Source organism: Ursus americanus, chromosome 16 (genome assembly GCF_024610735.1).
Source record: "Ursus americanus isolate L20-20 chromosome 16, mUrsAme1.1.p, whole genome shotgun sequence".
NCBI lineage: Eukaryota > Metazoa > Chordata > Mammalia > Carnivora > Ursidae > Ursus > Ursus americanus.
The window spans coordinates 22698816-22725723 of NC_142142.1; the positions used below are offsets into that span (position 1 = coordinate 22698816).

Genomic DNA, 26908 nt, shown 5'->3' on the forward strand with positions numbered 1-26908 from the left:
TCCACTCTCCATTGAGCTCTCCTGGGCACTTTAACTCTGTTTCTGTCTATATTGCTAAAATCCCTGCAGTGTCCCGGGTTTGTGGGCCCTCAGCCACTCTCCCAGCCCTCGCTTCCAGGGCCGACAGGTCTCTGTCCTTTGTGCTTCTAACACCGCCAGCTGCCCCCAGTTCCCGTGTGGGCTCCCAAGCTCCCTGTTTCAGTATGGTTCTCACGTGCTCCGGAGCTCCAGTTTTCAGTTCGGTTCCAGTGAGTGCTCTGGAGCTCCAGTTTCAGTCTGGTCGTGCATGCGTTCCCGGGCTTATGGTCTCTGTCTGCTTTCTCTCAGGTGTGGGTCTGTGAGTCTGGCCAGCTTCCTAGTGCAGGAGGCTACTGCTTCCCGGTGCCCAAGCGTGGCGGCTCCCTCCCCCTTCCATTTATCTTCCAATATCTGTGCGAGAATTCACTGCTCCCCGCTTCGTACCTCAATACTCAGCACTGGAGATGTTCGTTTGTAGAGATCCAGATGTATCTTCCTGTGTCTCAAGCTGATTTCACGGATGTTCAGGATGGTCTGGTAGATATCCAGCTCGATTCAGGGGACCAGCTGAAAAAGGGGTTCCCTACTCCTCTGCCATTTCCCCCCTTCTAAAAATGTCAATTTGTTCCCCAATGTCAATTTTACCTTGAGCTCCTATGGGGAAATCTGAAGCAGTTGGTTTAAATCCAGGGGAGCCCCTGGACCCCTTCATATTGACTTGGGAAGTGCTTCAGTTTGAACCTCATAAAGAGGTGGGCAAACAGTTTGGGGTGCTTTTGGCTTCTTGATTGTGAGGGGAGGAGGAGGAGAAGCTGATGGTGTTGGAGGCACTGAAGATGGTATAGGAGTTGCTGCATAAGCTATAGCAGTGTAGGCACAGGTAGAGGAGAAGGGAGAGGCAGAGGTGTGAGGGGTGTCATAGGAAAGGCCTCAGGCAGATTCAACTTTTGGACAAACATGACTTGATCTTCACCTCCTGTTTCTCCTTCCTGCAAAATAGGCTTTTCCTCTGGTTGATTTTCAGCCCACTGTACCATTCATTCAAAATGCATCCTTATTGGACTTTGGGACCAGAAGTATTCCCCATCATCGTAGACAAAGTTCAGAAAGTACACAGAAGAAACAAAACTATAACTAAATGGAGCCCAGGCTGACTCTGTTAGCATTTTCCCTAAAAGTTGGGGGCTTCCCCCACTGAACCAGAGCCATTCAGTGATCACTTTTCTTTTGAGCTAAACATAGACATAGGCCAGGCGGTATTGCCATAAAAAATCATCTTCTTTGTCATCAATTTATAACTAAAACTAGACCAGTCAGCCAATATTCTCCCCGGGGGCTTTGGCAGGAATAGGGTTAGCACTCCCCATCTTGTACACACACACACTCACAAATTCCAACAGGAACCAAATACATATTCTGCCTTCCCATTTCCCGTATGTCCATTCTTTTTCCATAGGTATCTTACAAATTACAAATTACAACAATCCCTGCCATAAATTCATGCAAAGAAGCTGCACAAGCCTGAACAAATGGGTTATGAAAACCAGAAAAAAATGGTTCAAAGGACCCAAGTGGCAAGGAGCCAAAGAAGGATGGGGTCCAGTGTGCACTGTAACAGGGCATACCAGGAACCAAATTTCTAGGGCCTGCTTATTCTTCAGTTTGTTTCTCTGCTTCACCAAATGTGGTTGAGGCAGTTTTGCCGGTCCAGGGTGAGTGAAAGGACTCCCCCTGAAACAAAACAAGTTTCTGGAGCAGCAAGGGACTGTTCTCACTCTCCCTACCCAGGGTCAACTAGCCATAAATACCTAGCTCCAATCCGTCATAGCCATTAATTTGGGAAATGAAGGGGTGAGCCCCGGCACCCTACCGGGGACAGCTGCTCCTTCCTGGGGAGTCCCGGGGCGGGGGATTGGACAAATCAGAGGCACAGCTCCTGGCTGGCTTGCTAAAAATTGTAACTAGGGCCTAAGGGTGTAAGAGCACCTGCCTCAGGGCTCCCAAACAGACCAGATTTAACCACTTGCCACTGACAAACTCCAAAGGCAGAGAGATGAATGGTGATGAAACAAGAAAGGAATTTATTTCAGTGAAGCTAATGCAGGAGAAACAGTGGACCAATGTCCCAAAGGCTATCTCCAAAGCACTGAAAATACTTGCAGGCTTATACAAGGAAAATGTGGGACAAAGGTCAGTGGGTATAAGCCAGTGGTCAGTAAAGGGCAGGTCCATCATTGTCTTGGGGTCAATCAAGTGGAGTCTTGCTGACGTCAGGACAGTCATTATTACTTGAGGGAGTAATTTTGGTTCTCATCACAGGCTGCTTCGCCTGCTGAGTCTTTTGCCTGTGTTATAAGTAAGATAAGCAGGGAAGAAGAACTTAATCAGAAATTACATGTAGAGGCTGCCTTTAGGCAACAGGCTTGAGCAGTGGAAGGTACAGCAAGGCAAAATGGCCCACAGTGATCCCCTGGATGAATACAGACAAGCCCATCAGGTGACCCACCTAAAATATCCATAGGCCCTAACGGACCAATGGGCTACTTACAACCAGGCACAGGTACCAAAAAAGGAAAAATTCCATACATCCCCATACCTCCTCATCTTCCCCTTTGAATACAGCCCCCAGCTGGGTCCTCTTTGCAGACAGTCTCTGCTTTGCTGTCCTGCCCACTGCAGGACATTTGGAGGCTCCCCTCCAGTTGAGAGAGACACCACAGTACAGAGTGAGATCAAAATTGGAAGCAGTTAAGATGACTCTCCTACAAACTTTTACCTTAATTCCAACAACGTTTATATTCCTGCCTCTAGCCTCTATTAGGACTTCATCAACAGTTGTATAAAACAAGGTGGGGGAAATATTCCCTAGCCAGACATAATATCCATTCCCATAAAACATGCAGGTAGAGGAGACATAACTTTTCTTCATAAAGCCTGCTCAAACATTCCTATTTTCATAATCCTATCAACCCTTACACTTTTAAGTTCTCTCTGTTAAAAAGAACAGTAGAGGCTTGAAATGAGATCACTTGAGCCAAGTCACCAAAATGGGACTTCATACCTAATCTAACAGTTTCAACCTCCCCAAGAAATATGTCTTAATTGGTCATTCAGGAATTCTCTGGCATGTGCCAATGAAGTAATCTGCCAAAGGGTTCTTCTCCAGTCCCCAAAAGAAGATGAGGTAATCTGCATAAGACTCCCTGCTCTCCCCCTAAGGGAAAGTGACCTTGCCAGAATAATCCTCTTCTTTATCTCATAACAGCTTGCCCCATCCTCCTTCCCATAAAAAAACTTCCACTTTGTACAACTCCTCTGAGCTCCCCTCTACTTGCTGGATGGGTGCTACCTGATTTATGAGTCATTTAATAAAGTCAATTTGATCCTCAAATTTACCCAGTTGAATTTTGTTTTTTAACAACTCTGGTTGTAACCCCAGTCAGGACCTATGTTGGTTTACAAACTGGACCCCATACAAAGAGGGCAACGAGAGATGGAAGAAAGAGACAGGACACTCCGGATTGGTAGATGGCACCTGTTCACAAGGCTTATTTGGGTGGCTGCAAGATGAGTGGACTTCCATACCTGCTGGCCAGAATCTTACAAGTTTATATTGAGGCATTCACAGGGTTGAGTCATAGGGACTGTCCAGATGGTCTTAATGGCACATTGCTCTCCTAGGCTGTGTCCTAGAAAACGGCTCCAGCTGTGGGAACAGTGGGTGCAATGTATAGTGCCAGGACAGTGATGGGGGCGAGGAGCCTCCATCACCCAATGCCAACTTGTGCATCAGTCCGTGGTCACGTCCTCTCGATGATCTACTCCAACAGCGTCACCAGTGGGTGTTGGTACCACAGTTTGTAGAGCTTCAAGGTTCCTAGAAACTTCTCTTTTCTACCCCGTGATGATTTTACCCACACTTGTGCAAAAGTCTCTGGGTCTCCAGCAAAGGTTGAACCAAGGGACCTTGGCCCTTTGGTCACTCATCACCTTGATTAATCAGTCTAATTGTTGCCCCAAGGGGTTGCTGTTAAGGTTTCTCACTGATCTGTCTCTGGGCTTTTCAAGTTTCTTCAAATTGGGATAAATAGAGCAGACTTATTTGGATCCCTTTAAAGGTGGGGGACCCAAGGGGGGGTCCCTGTGGCCTACTAAAACTTTGATGGTGCTATATTACCACCTTTGTTTTAGCCCCATCAATGCCCATTTTATTCATCTGTTTTCTTAATAACCACCTACAGATTTGCACTAGGGGGACAAATTTCATGACTTACCCTTTCTGTTTCCTCTTCGTTTTATTCCTATCAACATTTACCTTTTCACCTTATCTTAACAACTGTTTAGAAATTTCCACATTGTTGGAAAGATTTTCTTGACTCTCCATTCCGCTTCTGCCCATTCTCTTGTTATTTAACCTAGTGTTTTTATTAGCATCTGTAGGACTCAAGAAGGGAAGCTGAGACAACAAATTTGATAAAGGCTTCCACAACTGTGTTTTGGTTTTGCAGTAACAAGGGTGCCCCTGTGAAAGGCGCCCTTTTAACCACAGCATTCACCATGACCTGAGTTACTGTCATAGTCAGTGGGAGAAGATCATGGTCATTATAATGCCAGCCCCATTTTGTGGTTTGCAGACAAAGCATATTAGCTAATTCACTGGGGTGTTCTACCTGGCATTCATACAGGGAGAGAGACAGTCCCCCTTCTCAGGGTAAACTGACCATAAGTGGCTTTTATGCAGTTCACCAGGCTGGCTCTTCCCTCAGGAATACCCTCCTGGGCATGGGGATCACATACAGTGCTGTCTGGGATTGTTCCTCCGTGAGCTCTGGGTCCTGCATTAACCCAAACACGCTCCTCCACTCTGCAATATTCAAAACCAAAACCAAGACCAGAAACAAAAAAACGGTCCCTAAATTTGTTACATAATCCATTTCAGTAAAGGTTCCTCAGGAAGCTGAAGAGACTCATCCACAAAATGAAACAACCCCATCACACCATACCTTCTGCTTTCAATAGTTTCGTGGTTTTGCCCTTCCCCCATGTTCACTACCTTCTTGGCGACCAGAGATCTTAAAGGTAATTTCTATTGTCCCTGAATCATTTTTCCCTCGGGGACAACTTTGAGGCTAGTGGCCTAAACTCAGACTCACTGAAATCTGAGTTGTGGCCAGCATCAAGGTCCGAAACAACATTCTCTTTTAGTTCAGCTGTTACAGGTAACCATAACAAAGGGATAGAAAATTTTGCCTTTTTCCTGTTAGTTTGCATTTCCGCATGAATCAATGCTGCCGTGCATGACTATGTGGCCACCCAGGAATCCAACGTCCCCCCAATTTTTGTTCTTTCTTTTCCCAAACCACATGTTTCGGTGAACCAGGGCTGTTCTAGACAATCCCACTTCAATGACACCAACTCAGAGATTCTGGTCATGGATTCCACTGGTATGGGGGGTGGGGAGGTTTCCCACACCAATAAGCAATTCTTGGACACCAGGAGGATGTCAGAGAATTCAACTCAATTCTGACACCCAGAGATAGCATCAGATTCCACAGGCTCAAGATTCAGGACTGTAAGACTTCCCTCCCCATACCCCTTTCAGATGGCAGTCTCCCCCCAGATTGTGACCCATACTTCTGCTCAACTGGCAGATCAGAGGTTCCCACCACCCCTTCCTTGCATTCAATTAATTTGCTAGAGCAAGCATCCCACAGGGCTCAGAGAAACATTTTATTTACCAGATCACCAGTTTATTATAAAAGATGTAACTCAGGAAGGGCCAGATGGAAGAGATGCATAGGACAAGGTAAGGGGGAAAGGCCTAGAAGCTTGCATCCCCATTTCTCCACTCTCCCCATTTCTCCACAGTTCACCCACCTGGAAGCTCTTCAAACCCTGTCCTTTCGGGATTTTCTGCAGGTTTTATCACTAAGGCATGATTGATTAAATCGTTGGCCACTGCTGATTGATTCAACCTCTTGAGGAGAGGGGGGCTTGTGGGGTGAGACTGAAAGTCCCAACCCTCTAATTATAAGGTTGGTTCTCCTGGCAATCAGTCTCTATCCCAATCTCTATCTATTTGGAGCTGGGGTCCAAATGATAAAATAACAGAAGACATCTATGTCACTCTCTTCACTTAGAACATTCTTCAGGGTTCAAGAGCTCTGTGCCAGGAATGATGATACAAACCAAATGTATGCTATTATAAATCACAATATCATATCCATCCACAGCCTCTTCCTATTACAGGTTAGTATTACTATCTTAAGGAATAAGAGGGCTATGGCAGATCTAGTCATGAGGACAGCCAGCAACAGGCTCAGTTGTGGGTAAGGAGAATACTTACATCCTCATTTTTTTTTTACCATTTTTAAGCCAAAAGCAGTATAATTTAGGAACCAGTTTATCAGTTTGCATACACACACACACACACACACACACACACACACACACACGCCTGCTGGGATTTTCAATGAGATTTATCTAGTGAACATATAGATTAATTTGAAGAGAACTGATGTTTTACGTATAGAATCTTCCTATTTATGAACATACCTGCAATCTCTTCTTTATAAACTCATATAAAAGATCTCTCAATAATGGTTTATAGTTTTTTACATTAAGATTCTTAAAGGGTATTGTGAGACATTTTTTAGTATACGATATATTAATGTTATTATAAACAGTATCTTTTTAAGTCTCTAATTGTATGCTGATTTATAGAAATAAAGCCAACTTGCTGTATTACCTTGTACCAACATCCTTAATATTCCTGATAATTAATCTATCAGTTTTTTGGATATTTTACATAGGTACTCATATCATCCACAACTAATGAGGGTTTTATTCCTTCATTTTCAATTCTTGTAACATTTTTTCTTTGCCTTACTGTTTTGACTAGATGTGTAGTGCAATTTGGAGGAGAAATAAATAATAATAGGCATTTGGTATATGTTTCTTATCTCAATGAAAAATATTTCAACATTTCATAACAACATTTGCTATAAGCTTTTTGCTAAAAATGTCTATTAGAATAAGAAAGTTTCATCTATTCCTACTTAGCTAAGAGTACCTTATCATAAATGATTGCTGAATTTTATCAATGGCTTTCACTGTATGTGATTTTCCTGCCTTATTCTGATAAGGAAGTAAGTTATATTAATTGTTTTCTATTGTTCAGCCTCCATTCCTAGGATAAACTTAATATGGTTGTGATATATTGTGTTTTTTATATATTGCTGGATTCATGTATTAACAACTTAAGATAGTTGCTTTTCTGTGTATGAATGAAAATCACCCATTACTTTCCTTCCACCTAATGTTCTTATTTGGTTTTGGCATTAAGTTTATGCTGGACTCATAAAATAAATTTGAAGGTATTTACAACTTTTCTATTCTCTAAAAAAATTTATGTAAGATTTATTTTATTTCTTACCTGAATATTTGGTAGAATTCGTCAATGAAGTCATCTGAATTTGTTGCTTTCTCTGTGGGAAGATATACACATAAAAAGACATGTCTAACATGAAAGGAGCTTGGAAATCACCACTCCATCCTGACAAGTAAAAAGCTGAAAAGATTAAAAAATCAACAATTCTTCTTGCATCTGTCAACCTTGAAACAAAATAGCCAGTCATGTTTCCAGCAAAATGGATTTACTCAGCAATAGCAAAGGAATTGCAGTTAGGGACAAACAAGCTACAGCAAAAGCCATAGACAAATCCAGGGAACAAAGGGGAAAGAAGGGAGTTGAGAAGGGCTGTTATAAACAAGAAGTCCATCGGAGTAAACTGGTATTGGAAGTGTCACGGCTTTTCATTGGTTGAGTTGTGACAGTGTCTTACTGGCTGGGCTGTTGCCAGGCAGGGAGAAAATCATTGTTCCTCCTGCTGGGGTTGTAAAGTATAGGCCTATTCCTGTTGGGTCTGTAAAGGGCTGCAGTGAGTGGTAGGGTGTGAGAATTCCCCCCTACTGGCCTCCCAAAATCATTTTAGATGATGTTTCCTTTATCCAGTTTCATAGATCCATAAGGGAGGGTAGGACACAGGGCAAATCACTCCAACATGAATTTGGTGGAGATACAAACATTCAGACCCCAGAGATCTCCTTTTTTGTAAAATGATTATTTTGGTCTTTTGCCTATTTTTCTGTTTGGTTACTGTCTTTTTCTGGTAAGAGTTCCTTATATATTCTTGATTTAAGTAACTGGGTATTGTGCCACTTTAAGGGCTACTTTTTTACTCCCTTGATCTATATTTTTAAAAAATATTTTATTTATTTATTTATTTATTTATTTATTTATTTATTTATTTATTTGGTGGAGAGAGAGAGAAAAAGTAGGAGGAGGGGCAGAGGCAGAGGGAGAAGCAGATTCTCCACTGAACAGAGAGTCCAATATGGGGCTGTATCCTAGGACCCTGTGATCATGACCTGAGCAGAAGGCAGATGCTTAAATGACTGAGCCTACCCACGGGCCCTCCCTTGATATATTTTTTATAAAAAGAAGTTCTAAGTTTTAATATAGTCCAATTTATTTTTTTCTTTTTGATTAATACTTTAAAAAAATCTGCCTACTTCAAAGTCAATAATATGTTCTATATTTTCCTTGAAATGTATATGGTTTACCTTCACATTTAGAGTGTTGATCTACCTGGTAATAGTTTTTGCATATGGTATGAGATAGGCCCAACATAAATATATTTTATCCAAATGGCTATGCAATTAATCCAGCACAATTATTTTTAAAGACTCTCTTTTCCCACTACAATGCAGTATCATTTTTTTTTTCAAAAATCAGGTGATGTTATATTTATGGACTATCTCTTCTGTTCCATTTTCAGTTTGTCCTTGCACTGAGATTTGGGAAGGTTATTTAATTATGGATTGGGTTGCTTTAATAAATATAAAACCATGAGGATTTTCTCTCCTTTTTTTCCTTGTGTGTCAATTTAGAATGCATTATCTTTTAGAAGACTGTGTCCATTTCATCTACATTTTGAAATGTACTGGCATGAAGTTTTTCAAAAATCTTCCCTATTTTTTTAGGTCTGCAGAATATTAATGTCCATGTCTCATTCTTGATTTTGATTGTGTTTTTTCTTTGATCAGTCTCTCTTAGAATTTATCAATTTAATTAGTCTTTGTGAAGAACTCTCTTTTAGTTTTATTTTCTCAATTATATATTTTTCTTTCATGTCATTAACTTCTGCTCTTTATTATTATCTACTGTCTTCTTTTAAGTTCCTTTTTAAAAGATTTATTTATTAATTTGAGAGAGAAAGAGAGCTTGAGACATTGTGAGCATGAGTGGGAAGGGCGGAGGGAGAGGGGAGAGAATCTCAAGCAGACTCCACACTGACTACAGAACCCATCAGGGGCCCATATCTCAGGACCTTGAGACAACCACCTGAGCAGAGACCAAGAGTGAGATGCTTAACAAACTGCAACATCCAAGCACCCCTTTTTAGTTCCTTTTTTTTAACTTACTGAGGAGGAATGATTAGCTTATCAATTTATCAAACTTTTCTATTTTCTGAAGTATACACTCAAGCTATAAAATTGTCTATAGACACTGCTTTAAATCTATGCCACAAGTACAATGGATAGTAGTTTCAATACAATGCAATTCAAAATATTTTGTTGTTTCTATTATGGTTGATTTTTAATCCCATGAGTTATTTAGGAGTGCAGTGATTAATTTCTGTATATATGGGAATTTTTAATGATTTTTCTTTGTTTTTTGGTTTTGGGTTTTTTTGAGGGGACAGGTTCCTTCTTTTGGTTCATTTTAACTATGGATCTCTAGTTTAAATCAACTGTGACCAGAAAACATATTCTGTATGATTTCAATCCTTTGAATTTGATGAGTATGTTTTATGGTTAATTGCTGTTAAGTGCTCCTTGTGGGAATAAAAATAATGTGCCTTCTACAGAATTACTTTCCATAAGTGTCATTTTATTGTTATGTTTCATATGTGTCAATTAAGTCAAACATTTTCATATCTTTTCTGCATTTTCCCAATCAATATATATCTTTTTTAAGCAATGTAAAATTGAGGAGCTTTTTGTTGCTGTTTTTGTTTGTTTGTGTTTGTTTTTGGTCCAGACAGATCACTGTCTCTTAATTAGAGTACTTAGTCTATTTATATGCAATACTTTTTATGCTTGGGTTTAAATCTACAATCTTGCTCTGCATTTTCTATTTGTTCTACTCAATCTTATATCTTTTTCTCTCTTTTCTTTCCTTTTTTGGTTTAGGATTATTTTCTCCTCTACCCTCTCAAATTAACTCTATTTATATCTCTTTTACTATGCATAGTGGTTTCCTTGATATTAGAACATGTACTTGAGTTAATTGTCTCTTTCCAGATAATGCAGCCAGCCACCTTACAAGACCTCCCCCTTCAACTTGTGTTTTTAAAATGGATTTTAATTATTTACCTATTCTAAGCCTCATGAGACAATATATTATTGTCTTATACAGTCAATATTCACTTACATTTACTTGTATATTTTACCACTTTTGTTACTTTCACCCAATTTCAGAAACTGACAATTTCTTGACCACCTAAACAAACTAAGCTCTTTTACCTCTGATGTATTCTTATGCCTAGAGTGTATCCCCTCTGGTTCCAACCCCAATCATAAGAGATTTACCAGGGCCACCATATTTGGTAACACTGGTTTCAATTTAACTCTCCGTCAACCCAAGAAACTTCCCAAAGATTCAATCTTGTCATATTTTGGATTGGCAAGTGCCCACAGAGCAGAAGCAATTACAAAAACAATTACAAAAACTAGGCTTTTCTCTCTGGATTTCTGTTTTTCCACCCAGATATTGGTGCTGTAATTATTTCTTTCTTACCTATCTAATGACTTTAAGAAAATGTCATATTTCTTTTCAACTTTTTTGTTATGATATCTTATGAAGGTACTACATTTCAAAATATTTAGTTTATGGGGTGCCTGGGTTAAGTATCCAACTCTTGATTTGACCAGGTCATGATCTTGGGGTTGTGGGATTGAGCCACACATCAGGTTCCATGCTGAGCAGGGAATCTGCTTCTCTCTCTTTCTCCCTCTCCCTTTGCCCCTCCCCCACTTGCGTGCACTCTCTCTCTAAAACAAATAAATCTTTTAAAAATATACTTAGTTTACTATTACCAAAAGTCAATAATTACCTTCTGTAAGCCTTTTTCTTTCAATTAGACTCATTCTCTAAGAATTGTTTTGTTTTTCTTTGCACCCCTAAGTACCTGCTTGCACTTAATCGGCGAGAAGTCAATATTGTTGAATAAATCATTCAACACAGTCAAATAGCTCTAAGGAAAATACCACGATTGATAAATAGCACTATCTCAAAGATACATATGTTTAGAGGTAAGTCTTGATGAAGAAAACATAGTGCCTACAGGGCAGTGTTTTAAAAATTCAAGTGATTATCTGGTATACCAATGAGTGGTCACTGAAGACGTTACTAGTAAGAGCAGAAATTTACATTTCTGATGAAGTAGCTCCTATTAAGAGATTAAGGTGCACTGTACTAAGTGTTAAATTTTACTCTGACATTCCAAACTAGGCAGAAGCAAATAATTTTTTTCCTTTTTGTGGTGGTACCAAGAGTCGGTTCACCTGAGGACAACTTTGTGCACAGCAGCCTGCAGATTTGTACTAAGATATAAAGGAAAATGAGTGAAAAGTTAACAAAAAGTTAAAATGGGTAAGCACATCTATTGCAAAATTGGGAAAAGTTGAGTTAAAAATGACAATTTAAATCAAATGGAAACATTTGGTGTTTCTACTTACTATATACACCACATAAGGCATTATCCATTGTCTACAGATGCAGGTGGGTATAAAGGGCAAGAATGGCATTAGTTCCCTACACCCAGCCACTTGTAACTTCTTGTCCCACTAATTCCATTAATATAATTACAGTGGAAGCTGCTCTTCACCTTCCTTTTCCCCTTTCAACCAGTCTTCTTTCCTTCCTTCTTTCCCACCTCCTCCTCCTCTCCTGTCCTTCTCCTTTCCCCTTTCCTTCCTCTTCATCTATTTTTATTGTCCCTTTAACTATCACAAAACCACTGGATCCTTATTCCACTCTGGGTTTTGCCACTTGGGCAAGTCTTTGAACATTCACTGTCACAGTTAACTAATTCATAAAATAAAGTGATTAGAAAGATAATAATTAATACAGTTTGTATCTCCAACAGTCAGTTGGTCTGTGACTTCTCCTTGTTCCTATACTACTCTACTGCTCTCTCCACAATTGTTGGTCTAGTTTGGGGCACATGACCCAAGATGAACAAATGATTCCCTTCTCTGAAATGTTTGGTCTTAGAATCAGACTTAGAGCAGTTAGTAACTTTTCCTAGGGGTCAAATTGTAAGGAGTAAAGCTTAGCAAATACTTGTAGTCAGCTTTGCTGCCAAAGAGAGAAAGTTTGAAGAGAAAGAGAAATTTAAATAATTTACATTTAAATAATATAAAAACAATCCTGTAGTTTTTAACAATTTATTCTTATTTATGTCATTCTCAGATGCTATATAGGATATACGTAGGTTTAGAAGATTAAGTCGCAGGGTATGCAAATTGGTCTGTTATAAAAACCTATTGTATGAGCCAACTTTCTTAAGCCACTTACATATCTTGCTAAAAAATAGAATTCTGGAAAAGGCTCAGATGAAGGATTTAAATAAAGGGATCTAAGCAAGAGTTACTATTTGAAAATCATTTATTATCATGAACTTTACAAATAGTACTTGCCATTCATAAAATAATGCATAAAGATAAGAATTATTATCTCAGTTTTACACAAGGAGAAATTGAGATTCAGAACGATTAAATCAATTGCCAAATTTATATAGCTAGTAAATTACTGAGCTGAGATTCAATGTGTTTTGTTATGACTGGAGAGCCCCAGCTTCTTCTATTCTGTAGCAGAGAACTGCCTCTCAGGATGTCAATATATGCCTTTACTTCTGCAATTAGTTTATAATCTTCCTGGAAACATAGAAATAAAACAATTCATATATAAGCATATATATGAATTAAATTAATATAGTAATAAAATATTTAAAAAACAAACCCAGGAAAATTTACTTTCCCAAGGATTATACAATACTCTGAGAACTGTGTATGATTTTATAATCTGTAAATTGTACATTTCTGATGGAAACTAAGTTTAAAATTATGTGTTAATGCACTTCTGTCAATTCTGTGGGAGTTTGCTTGGTGAGGTTTGGATGTCTTAATTACACAATACTATAGGGTTTTTTGAGGCTCTGGGAGATGAGTTTCTGTGCCCCCATTGATTTTCAGAGTTGAATGTCCTGTGTCTGCTATTTTTGAAAAATATGTTTGTAATTTTCACATATGCCTTATATTCTAAGTTATTACTTAAATTATTGTTAATAAATATAGTTACCACTTACTACATGAATACTCCCAACAATCCTGAAATACAGGGACAGCTATTGTCATGTTATATATAGTAAACTAACATACAGGAAGGTTATCTTGCATGAGACCATACAGCTTGTAAATGGTACAATTAGCTAGTAAGTCCAAAGCTGTCTGATTATGAGGTGAAGAAGCCAGTTTCAAACCGCTTCAGTCATTGTTAGATCCACAGATTTAGGGAGGTTAACAGAGAATTTTTTCAAAAAAATATGTCAATACATTAAACCAAATCCAGTAATTATTCCTGAGAGTATGATCTCAAAATTGTATATATTACATATTGATATGTATTGATATGTATGATTACATATCAATATTACATATAGATATTGATATGTTTTTCAAAACCTTCCTGTAAGACAAATACAGTGAAAGCATATTCACACAGAAACCTCCACATAAGTGTTTATAGTAGTTTCATTCATAATTGCTAAAACTTGGAAGCAACCAAGATGTTTTTCAATAAATGAATAAACAAAAATGCATACAGTGGAATATTATTCAACAATAAGAATAAAGGAGCTCTTAAGCCATTAAAACACACAGAACTTTAAGTGCATATTGCTGAGTGAAAGAGGTCAATCTGGAAAGGCTACATACTCTATGATTACAACTACCTGACATTCTGGAACAGGCAAAACTATGGAAACAGGAAAAAAGATCAGTGGTTGCAGGAGGTTCAAGGGCAAGAGAGGAAGAGGGAAAGAATTAGTAGATGGAGCACAGAAGATTTTCAGGGCAGTGAAATATTTCTGAATGATTCTGTAGTTGTGGATACATCTCATTACACATTTGTCAAAAAATTATAGAATGTGTGTACCACAAATCGTGAACCCAAATATAAATTACGGACTTCAGGTAACAGTAGCATACTAATATTGGCTCATCCACTATAACAAATGTGCCGCCTTAATGGCAGATGTTAAAATAGGGAAACTAGAGAGAGTGAGGAGCTCTGTACTTTCCACCCAATTTTTCTATAAAACTAAAACTACTAAAAAAAATAGTCTATTTTTTAAAATATAGTAGCTGCTTATGTTATGGAGATTATGAGTATACACCCACAGAACAAATGGGGGGAAAAAGGACTGGGAGATACACAAATGGATTCTGCTATTTGAAAAAAAATTCCCACAGACTTTAAGAACCACACACACAAAAAAAGATTGCAGTGAAAATAATGATGATGATTAAGTGTTAAAAATAAAGATCTCCAGGGGCGCCTGGGTGATGCAGTCGTTAAGCGTCTGCCTTTGGCTCAGGGCGTGATCCCAGTGTTCTGGGATCGAGCCCCACATCAGGCTTCTCTGCTAGGAGCCTGCTTCTTCCTCTCCCACTCCCCCTGCTTGTGTTCCCTCTCTCACTGTCTGTCTCTCTCTGTCAAATAAATGAATAAAATCTTAAAAAATAAAAAATAAAAAAAGATCTCCATTATGGTGTTTCATGTAAGAGTTTGAATAAAATTTTCCATGTAATATGAGAGGGAAAAATGTGTTATTTCTTAATTATTATTTTGACTAAAAATATGCAGTTTAAATATTGAAGTATAACTAATTTAATAAATCAAGCAAAACATCTAGTTATTAGACTATCTCAGATACACTTAACTGATAAGTACATTTATATTCTTCTTGGGTAAAATAATTTCATTCATAAAATTCTCATTGGGAATTTGGTGGTTTACTCAATTTGGAAGACTACATTATATTCAGAAATTTATGGTTTTTTTATTGTTTACCTTATATTGGGCTGACGATAAGGCGCTGTGAGGCATATAAAAATAATCAAGATACCAAGATATGGTTTCTGCTCTTGAATCTCTAAATATGATAAGAGTTGAATGGAGATAATTCAAGCAATATCTAGTCAGTGCTCAATGCTTATAAGCATTAAGTGTGAAACACGTAATTTGTTACACTATAAATGAAGGATGAATTCTCTCTGTCTGGAGAATTCTGGAAAGTCTCCATGGAGAAGACATTATTTTTGATGGGCTTAAATGGATTCAAAAGATGGAAAGGAAAAAAAGGTGGAAAATTCAGATGGAAAGGATTTCCACATAGATGGAGGTACAGAAAAATCATGTCTAAAGATTGACAGTTGATTCAATGTGGTTACATCACAAGAATCTGAATACAAAGTGAAAAGGGGGATTTTTATGGAGATGGCAGAGAAGCGTTAGTCATGTGGTGCACTGCAAAGCTTTGCACTTGCAAAGCAAGATGAATGAATGTAAGTGCTCCATTCAGTTAGAAATTAATGGGGAGGTATTGAAGATATTGAGAATTTCTGAGCAAAAGGTTATATTTTAGAAAAATGAATATAATTTATCTGTTCTGTGATTATGGAATTTATCTTACTGCATTATACTTTTTCATGTCTATTTGCCTTCTATCCCATGGGACCCTCAAGGGTAAACATCATGTCTTACTCATATTGTTATTTTTAGTACTTAATACATAACTAGTACACAGTATAAACTCTATAAATGCTTTCTAACAAACAATTGAAGTACTTTTTCTTAGATAGTTTAAAAATAATTTTAAGAACTCTTGAAGTATTGGTTTTAAAATACTCAAATCTGAGTTGATCTTAATTACCATTGATTTGTAGGACAGCCTGAGTTGATACAGAAGGGGATGTAGAAGGGATGAAAGGTCATGGTTCAAAGAGAGACTAACCCCCTAACAAATTAACTACTTGGTTCTCTTTATTTTTTTAATTTTTTAAAAAGATTTTATTATTTATTTGACATAGAGAGAGAGACAGTGAGAGAGGGAGCACAAGCAGGGGAGTGGGAGAGGGAGAAGCAGGCCCCACACTGAGCAGGAAGCCTGATGTGGGGTTCCATCACAGGACCCTGGGATCTTGACCTGAGCCAAAGGCAATCGCCTAAGGACTGAGCCACCTAGGTGCCCCTACTTGCTTCTCTTTAACCTCAGCATCCTTCCAATATACTGTACCTATAACTCTGACACTGGAAGGGTCCCTTGTACTTGAAAAGTCTTTTGTGTCAAATGTCCCAGACCCTAGCTACCCTGAGAAGATGGTCCATCTTGCTCCTCTAGGGTCCCTGCTGAAAGTTAGAGTTCAACTTTGAAACTCAGGCCAGTGTCTGGAATCCAGCAAGAGACCTGCTGTAGGTGTTCCTCAGGTGGCTCTCCTGGACATCTAAAAGTTGCTACTTAAAGATTTTGTCTTCGTGCTCTCCCCACCCCACTGTCAGGGCACTTGAACTGCTTGTTGGGCCCTGACCTGCCCTTCCTCTCAGAACCTGTTTTTGTTTCTATCCTCAGGAGACTGTGCCTCCTGTATAGGAAGATTTTGTTCTACCTCTGGTCCCAGACTGCTATAAATAGCTGAGCCATACAGAAGCAGTTCCCAAAATGACTAAATATAACATCAAAATAATCTATATTTTTAAATTTTAAAATACACAGGCAAAATAACACAACTTCTCTTTTATTTTATCAAGCTAGCATTGCAACGTGATTTATCTTTTTAAATTACAAGTCAGTTGGTTTGAAAATGTTCTGCAAATGGGTACTTGAGGCTAATGCCTTTTTAAAAATATGTTATCTTAAAGAAATCAGGGGTATTTCTAATATAACACATTCTAATATAACACATGTCTGAGAAAAGTTATCCTCAGGACTGCATAAACTCAGGTGAAACTTAATATTGTTTATTTTTAACATTTCCAATGGTTATTAACTAGCAGAATGTCTGTATTAAAAGAGACTTTAGAGGTCAGCAGTAATTTCCTTTTTGAATGGGATAAGTGCAGAAACCTCATAACCTTTAAAAAATAAAACTGATTAGCTACACGAAGTCCTTTTCCACATTAAGGTACTATGCAATGTATTTGAAAATGCTTACTACTGCTATTCAATTATATGATCTTACTGATATTCAGAATTTAAGAAACAAGGCAGAGGATCACAGGGGAAGAGAGGAGAAAAATGAAACAAGACGAAACCAAAGAGTGAGACAAACCATAAGAGGCTCTTAATCTTAGGAAACAAACTGAGGGTTGCTGGAAGGAAGGGAGTAGGAGGATTGGGTGGCTGAATAATGGACACTGGGGAGGGTATGTGTTGTGGTGAGGCTGGGCGTTATGTAAGGCTGATGAATCACAGACCTGTACCCCTGAAACAAATAATATGTTATATGTTAATTGAATTTTAATTAAAAAAAATAAAATAAATAAAAATAATAATAATAAATATTCCTGTTGCAGCAAACAGAAAGTTTTTCTTGGCATCATTTTCTGGTAGCCTTGTTCCTACCAAAGCTGTATCCTAAAAGGAACATCTAGTATTCCCCAATAAAAAATAATATTGTAATGAATTTGCTATAGTAAGTTTTCTCTGCAGTGCAGACTTTCTCCTGAGCCATGCTGAGTGTCCTTCACACCACCACCATCCCTGTCCCCATCTCTGCTGTGGCGTTACTCCAGGAATTACTTTGTCCCCCTACTCTTTGTCCCCTCATGTGAGTGAGCATGCTGAAGGTTGTGTCTTTGTTCACCCAGAATCTTCTACAGTGATTAGCACACATCATTGTCTCAATAAAAACTTTTTAAAAAATTGGATAAAAGAATGAAAGAAGAAAAGATGACTAAACAAAAATTTGTATCAACACACACTGAATGTGCATCTGAAATTGAGAAATGTTTGCAGATCAACGATGCCTTTGAAAAATAGCCTTTCATATTCTTTCTTTCCTTCTGGTATTTTTGTGGTAGAAGTAATGTAAGCCAAGCACTGCCTCCTTTCATGGGTAGTGAATGCCTCCTCATTCTTCTTAAGACAAAAATGTAAAAGTTCCTTGAAACCGTTTTGTCACTCCCCCAGGAAGCATTTTATTCCTATTCTTGTTATGACTTATCACATTATATTGTCACTTCCTTCTTTAGCATTATCTAAAACCTACATGAAAATTAAATATAAATCTTTTTTGGATCATTCCAAGGTTATTCACTGTGCTTTTATAACTTTGCATTCAATTTTTCTGCCTTTGGTACATTTTTTAAAGATTTATTTATTAGAGAGAGAGAGAGAGTCTCCAACAGTCTCCCCACTGAGCATGGAGCCCGATGTGAAGCTCACAATTCTGAGATCATGATGTGAGCCAAAATCAAGAGTCCAATGCTTAACTGACTAAGCCACCCACGTGCCCCTCTGCCTTTGACACTTTGTCTATGCTTATAGATATATTTTATGGCTATATATTTATTTCTTATCAGTTTCACATCATAGGTAATTAGCCTTTTAAGTGACTTATTTTATTTCACTCTGTCAGTATGAAAGAATAGTATTACAATGTAATAACAGAAGTGTGAAACTTCTGATAGATATACCTAAAAGTGTATAGCACAAATAATGAATATACTGCTGAGTTTTGATAATTTAATTCACATAAGGTCCAGTGGTTTGAATGTCAGTTAACAATGGACAGTCTTAAGCTGACCAAAATAACAACTTACAATGAAGTAAGGAGTATTTTATATTTTAGATAGTACATTCTTGTTTCATTTGTTCTCAGTGTTGTTTGAATTACATGTACTAGTTTGAACTAATGTGTAGCTCAACAAATTCATCCGCTGAAATGTCCAAAACAAGATTCTCTACCTAAAAAATACATGACCAAAGATAGATACATAGATAGATACATACATAGATACATAGATAAAGATAAAGTTAGATACATAGATGTTGTATTTACATAGATATATAATTCTATCTATCTCTAGAATATTATACTGTGATGAAATGGGAGCTTATTCATAACTAATGAGGTTTTTTTTTTTTAATTGGTTTGTGCTCTAGTAATCTACGGGAAAGACAAGGCCTTATGACTTAAGGATTAAGGTTTTTTTGGTAGAATTACCTCTATCCATCTTCTCATGTCCCCAGGCTTGTGATCTCAACCAGACCTTCACCATTACTGACCAACGGAATTTTACTATCATGTTTCTGGCATGTTTGACCTGAGGGTTCAGCCAAACTGTCTTCTGATAGAAACTGACATCAAGATTCCTTTTTGGAAACCTGAGGTTATAAAACCCCATTAGGCCTCTTTAGCCATGCTTGGAAATCCTGGATAATTTTCCCAAAAATAAGCCTCTTGGTTAGACCAGCTTCTGGTGGACCTTCCTTCCCATATTGCTCAGTGCTCGTTCTCCTTGACCCCGCACCCCCACCATTTCTCCTGTTTCCCTACTAGTCTCTCAAAATGTTTATCATGTCTTCTGAAACCCACTTTCTGCAGTAAGCATTCCTCACTCCATCTTCTCAACTACACACCCAATAGTTCTCCAATTCTTTGAATAAATTGAATCTTATCATAGATTAGAAGATACTGTTTTGCCTGAATCTTTCTAGAGCAGAAAACAGCAAAATTCCTCTGTAAAGGGCCACATAGTAAATATTTTAGATTTGGTGAGCCGTACAGTTTCTGTTATAATTACTCAACTCTGCCATTGTAACAAAACAGCCATAGATAATACAAATGTGAATGAGTGTACCTGTGTTTCAATGAAGCCGCATTTACAAAAAAACAGACAGCAGACCATTTTGGGGGATATAGTATGTCGATCCCTGCTCTAGTGTAGAGGGTGTGCATTCTGTCATGTCCCTTGCTTCACAAAAGCAAGCGTCGAGTCAGGAATATTCTAACTTTCCAGTGTATTGCCCTCGCCTCCTGTATCAATCATCCTTTACCACAGCCTCATCATTATCCTCCACCAAAATCTTGGTCACTCCTCAAACTATTTTGAAGAATCTGGCAATTCATACTATTCCATATAACCCAAGGCCTATCTGATGTCTGGAATTTTCTTGGCAACCATTTAATATCTAAATTTCCAAAGGCGACACTTCAATATTGCAACATTTAATTCCTTGTTTATCTCAACTCTGATTATCTTAACTTACAGTCCATTTCCTCTACCCTTATTTATGACCATATCATGGTAAGTTCATTTGAGCTTACTATGCACTAGGCCTTGTTTTTGGCCTGGGTGTATACAAAGATTAATAAGAAATGGATATTAGTCATTAACCAATTTCGTAACCATGAAACCAGCCCTACAGGAGATATTATGGGGGGTTCTATAAAGGTAAAAAGGCCCCAAGAGTGATACAGAACAGAAAGTCACAGCCAATACAAACAAAGACTTTACTGGCAACACAGCATCATTAAAATCATATCTCTCAGTACTCAGTCTGAATGTGAATGGTTTGAACGCTCCCATAACGCCACAGGGTTGCAGATTGGATAAAAAGAAATGACCCATCCATTTGCTGTCTACAAGAGACTCATTTCGAACCCAAAGATGCATTCAGACTGAGAGTAAGGGGATGGAGTACCATCTTTCATGCAAATGGCCCTCAAAAGAAAGCTGGGGTAGCAATTCTCATATCAGATAAATTGGATTTTAAACTACAGACTATAGTTAGAGACGCAGAAGGGCACTATATTATTTTTAAAGGAAGTATTCAACAAGTGGATATGACAATTATAAATATATATGCCCCCAACAGGGGAGCAGCAAGATACACAAGCCAACTCTTAACCAGAATAAAGAGACATGTAAATAAAAATACATTAACAGTAGGGGACCTCAACACTCCACTATCAGAAATAGACAGAACACCCTGGCATAAACTAAGCAAAGAATCAGAGGCTTTGAATGCCATACTCGACGAGTTGGACCTCATAGATATATATAGAACACTACACCCCAGAACCAAAGAATACTCATTCTATTCTAATGCCCATGGAACATTCTCAAGAATAGACCATGTTCTGGGACACAAAACAGGTCTCAACCGATACCAAAAGATTGAAATTATCCCCTGCATATTCTCAGACCACAACGCTCTGAAATTGGAACTCAACCACAAGGAAAAATTTGGAAGAAACTCAAACACTTGGAGACTAAGAACCATCCTGCTCAGGAATGACTCGATAAACCAGGAAATCAAAAATCAAATTAAATAATTTATGGAGATCAATGAGAATGAAAATACAACAGTCCAAAACCTATGGGATACTGCAAGGGCAGTCCTAAGGGGGAAATACATAGCCATCCAAGCCTCACTCAAAAGAATAGAAAAACCTAAAATGCAGTTTTTATATTCTCACCTCAAGAAGCTGGAACAGCAACAGAGGGACAGGCCTAATCCACGCACGAGGAAGCAGTTGACCAAAATTAGAGCTGAAATCAATCAGTCAGAAACCAGAAGTACAGTAGAGCAGATCAACAGGACTAGAAGCTGGTTCTTTGAGAGAATCAATAAAATTGACAGACCTCTGGCAAGACTTATCCAAAAGAAAAGAGAAAGGACCCAGATTATTAAAATTATGAATGAAAAAGGAGAGGTCATGACGAACAGCATTGAAATTAGAAGGATTATTAGAAATTTTTATCAACAGCTATATGCCAATAAACTAAGCAATCTGGAAGAGATGGAATTCTTCCTGGAAACCTATAAACTACCAAGATTGAAACCGGAAGAAATTGATTTCTTAAACAGGCCAATTAATTATGAAGAAATTGAGTCAGTGATAAACAACCTTCCAAATAACAAAACTCCAGGCCCGGACGGTTTTCCTGGGGAATTCTACCAAACAATCAAAGAAGAAATAATACCTATTCTCCTAAAGCTATTTCAAAAAATAGAAACAGAAGGAAAGCTCCCAAACTCATTCTATGAGGCCAATATTACCTTGATCCCCAAACCAGGCAAAGACCCCCTCAAAAAGGAGAATTACAAACCGATTTCCCTAATGAATATGGACGCCAAAATCCTCAACAAGATACTTGCTAATAGAATCCAACAGTACATTAAAAGAATTATCCACCACGATCAAGTGGGATTCATACCTGGGATGGAAGCGTGGTTCAATATTCGCAAATCAATCAGCGTGATACATCATATCAACAAGAAAAGACTCAGGAACCATATGATCCTCTCAATCGATGCCGAAAAAGCATTTGACAAAATATAGCATCCTTTCCTGATTAAAACCCTTCAGAGTGTAGGAATAGAGGGTACATTTCTCAATCTCATAAAAGCCATCTATGAAAAGCTTACTGCAACTATTATTCTCAATGGGGAAAAGCTGGAAGCCTTTCCCTTAAGATCAGGAACACGACAAGGATGCCCACTCTCGCCACTATTATTCAACATAGTACTAGAAGTCCTTGCAACAGCAATCAGATGACAAAAAGAGATCAAAGGTATTCAAATCGGCAAAGAAGAAGTCAAAATGTCTCTCTTCGTAGATGACATGATACTCTATATGGAAAACCCAAAAGAAGCCACTCCCAAACTATTAGAAGTTATACAGCAATTCAGTAACGTGGCGGGATACAAAATCAATGCTCAGAAATCAGTTGCATTTCTCTACACGAATAACAAGACCGAAGAAAGAGAAATTAGGGAATCCATCCCATTTACAATAGCACCAAAAACCATACGTTACCTTGGAATTAACTTAACCAGAGACATAAAGGACCTATATTCTAGAAACTATAAATCACTCTTAAAAGACATTGAGGAAGACATAAAAAGATGGAAAGATATTCCATGCTCATGGATCGGAAGAATTAACATAGTTAAAATGTCCATGCTACCCAGTGCAATCTACACTTTCAATGCTATCCCAATCAAAATACCGAGGACATTTTTCAAAGAACTGGAACAAATAGTCCTTAAATTTGTATGGAACCAGAAAAGGCCCCGAATCGCCAAGGAACTGTTGAAAGGAAAAACAAAGCTGGGGGCATCACAATGCCGGATTTCGAGCTGTACTACAAAGCTGTGATCACAAAGACAGCATGGTACTGGCACAAAAACAGACACATAGACCAATGGAGCAGAATAGAGAGCCCAGAAATGGACCCTCGGCTCTTTGGGCAACGAATATTTGATAAAGCAGGAAAAAACATCCGGTGGGAAAAAGACAGTCTCTTCAATAAATGGTGCTGGGAAAACTGGACAGCTACATGCAAAAGAATGAAACTTGACCTCTCTCACACCATACACAAAAATAAACTCCAAATGGATGAAAGACCTCCATGTGAGACAGGAATCCATCAAAATTCTAGAGGAGAACATAGGCAGCAACCTCTACGACATCGGCCAAAGCAACCTTTTTCATGATACATCCCCAAAGGCAAGAGAAACAAAAGATAAAATGAATTTATGGGACTTCATCAAGATTAAAAGTTTCTGCACAGCCAAGGAAACAGTCAAAAAAACTAAGAGGCAGCCCACGGAATGGGAGAATATATTTGCAAATGACACTACAGATAAAGGACTGGTATCCAAGATCTACAAAGAACTTCTCAAACTCAATACACGAGAAACAAATAAACAAATCATAAAATGGGCAGAAGATATGAACACTGTTCCAATGAAGACATACAAATGGCTAACAGACACATGAAAAAATGTTCAAAATCATTAGCCATCAAGGAAATTCAAATCAAAACCACACTGAGATACCACCTTACGCCAGTTAGAATGGCAAAAATAGACAAGGCAAGAAACAACAATTGTTGGAGAGGATGTGGAGAAAGGGGATCCCTCCTACATTGTTGGTGGGAATGCAAGTTGGTACAGCCACTCTGGAAAACAGTGTGGAGGTCCTTTAAAAAGTTAAAAATTGAGCTACCCTATGATCCAGCCATTGCACTACTGGGTGTTTACCCCAAAGATACAGACGTAGTAAAGAGAAGGGCCATATGCACCCTAATGTTCATAGCAGCAATGTCCACAATAGCTAAATTGTGGAAGGAGCCGAGATGCCCTTCAACAGATGACTGGATTAAGAAGTTGTGGTCCATATATACAATGGAATATTACTCAGCTATCAGAACGAACGAGTTCTCAACATTTGCTACAACATGGACGGCACTGGAGGAGATAATGCTACGTGAAATAAGTCAAGCAGAGAAAGACAACTATCATATGTTTCTCTCATCTTTGGAACATAAGAACTAGGAAGATCGGTAGGAGAAGAAAGGGATAAAGAAAGGGGGGGTAATCAGAAGGGGGAATGAAACATGAGAGACTATGGACTATGAGAAACAAATTGAGGGCCTCAGAGGTGAGGGGGGTGGGGGAATGGGATAGGCTGGTGATGGGTAGTAAGGAGGGCACGTATTGCATGGTGCACTGGGTGTTATACGCAACTAATGAATCATAGAGCCTTACATCGGAAACCGGGGATGTACTGTATGGTGACTAACATAATATAATAAAAAATCATTAAAATAAGTAAATAAATAAATAAATAAATAAATAAATAAATAAATAAATAAATAGTTTGGTATACTCAAAAAAAAAATATAAGAAATAGATCTTTTCCCCGAGTATCTGAAGTTGGAACTCTGCAGGTAATCCTATAAATACATTGCAACACACTGCAATAATAAAGGAACATGTGAGGTGATGATGTGGTAGCAAATGGGAGAAAATGATTAACTTTCTTAAGGGGAATCTTTGCAGATGTAGCAACACTTCAGCTGTATCTTGAAGCACAATTTGAAATTGACTAGATGGAAAAAAGATTTAAAGAACATTCCAGAAAGGAGAAGCACCATATACAAAGGTGTGAAGACAAACCTCAGCTTATGTGAGATTCTACTGCTAGAGAAAAAAGATGGAAAGACTGGGAATGCTAGGAGATGAAACTGTTGACAAGGAAGGGTCAGATCTTCAAGAATCCTGAGGGACTTCTATATGGTTTGGAAGACAGTCACCCAGAACACAAGTTGGGGAGAGAAAGGATCTAGCAAAGGAGACCATAAAGGTGAAGGAGAACAGACGAGGAGAACAACCAGATTACAGAGGTATATTCCAAGTCAAGTGTCCACTTTAGGAAGGGTGAGAAAGAAAAAAAGTTTTCAAACACAGCAAGAACCAACAGAGCTATCGGATCAGTGGTTTAGGAACAATTTTACCGGAATTTCAGAAACAGAAGTCCCTTAACAATTTAGTTGAATAGTTAAAACTATTTTTATGTGTCTGACTTATTTATCAAATATTATATGTTTATACTGACTGGTATCAAAAGCTCTCTATGTATATATATCAATACAAATAACTCTCATTTTGGGTTTTGCAGGGTTTTTTTTTGGATGTGCACTATTTTTAGACTGAAGACCCTGCAGAACAGATAGCTACAGTTTCAATAAACCTTAACAATGATTTTTGATATTAAAATACAATCATCAGTAGCTTTATTTTTCTCATTGCAACACTTGCCCTCTGATTTATGATATAAATAACAAATGCCTTCCTTATTATTACTTGTAACTGTTCTCATGCTTCCTATTCTTTTCATGTGATTTCACACAATTATAATTATTTTCTCAGTAGTGATTACTCATTTGCTCTTTCTTTACTCTGCCGAACACACTTCACATTTAACAAAAAATATCCCCCTTTAAAAGTCTTGTTAAAATCCAAAGAACTGAGTTTAAATTTTTGTTCTTTGACTTTTCTGATTAAAGTAAATTTATGTTTGTAGAAAAAAATGAAATTTTAATTAGTCATAAATGCTACTTAATTGTTTATATTTTAAGCTAAAGCAACCTAATGTTCTTATTTTTTTAACTTGGCTTTCAAAAATGGTGTAAAAGAACAGAAACACCTAGAAATATGGTCCAGAAATCGTGCACTTTAGACTGAAATTGTTTCTTATTCTATGATGGAAACATTGATGATTGTGCCCATTTTAAGTCTCAGCAGGTCAAAAGGTTTCTTTGCAACCATGCAATAATGAATTACTAATTAATAATGAGGACTTGCTTCTTCAGCAAGTGCTTGCCCATCCCTAAGAGGTCAATGTAAAATAAAACTTTCCACCCCTGTGGAGGCTGAAGAGTTCTGCACTGAGGATACTAACTAAAAAGTTGTTGTTAGAAATGACTAGACAGCGATCTTTGTGAAATAAAATGGTTGGCTGATTTCATTCTGTTTCCTTTTGCTTGGGGGTTACCTGAGGGTGACGGGGAGACCTCTCTGGAGCCGCATTTATTTTTACAATCTGAAAGAGTTGAATATGTAGGCAAGTCACGACATCTACTGAGCATGAAGAATAAACAGTGCTGTGAAGCAGGGGCAGGATTCCTACCCACGTGAAGTAAGAATTACAGTATCAATGGCAGAATAATATATATACATGAAATTAGCTAAAAACATTTCATTGTGAGGAGTCCCATACCAGTAATACTAGGAATATCATCATCTCTCAACCCTCTAGGGATATCTAATCATTTGATACATTGTTAAAAAATAAGTTCAATTAACAGATAATATGTTAAACTAGGTTTGTACCTGCAGCCTCAGTGCAGAAACCATGAGAAACTATCTATAAATGTCTGTCTTGCTTCCAATCATGAGGG

The 26908-nt window shown here is 38.0% G+C and overlaps 1 long non-coding RNA gene across 1 annotated transcript in view; it reads right to left on the reverse strand.

The window, feature by feature from the left end:
* Positions 1-7021: 7021 nt before the first annotated feature.
* LOC123803815 (uncharacterized) overlaps positions 7022-26908 on the reverse strand; it is a 32001-nt gene continuing 12114 nt past the window's right edge. The window contains exon 4 of the long non-coding RNA XR_006782979.2: positions 7022-7505. This is a non-coding gene — a long non-coding RNA (uncharacterized LOC123803815). The remainder of the gene's footprint in view (positions 7506-26908) is intronic.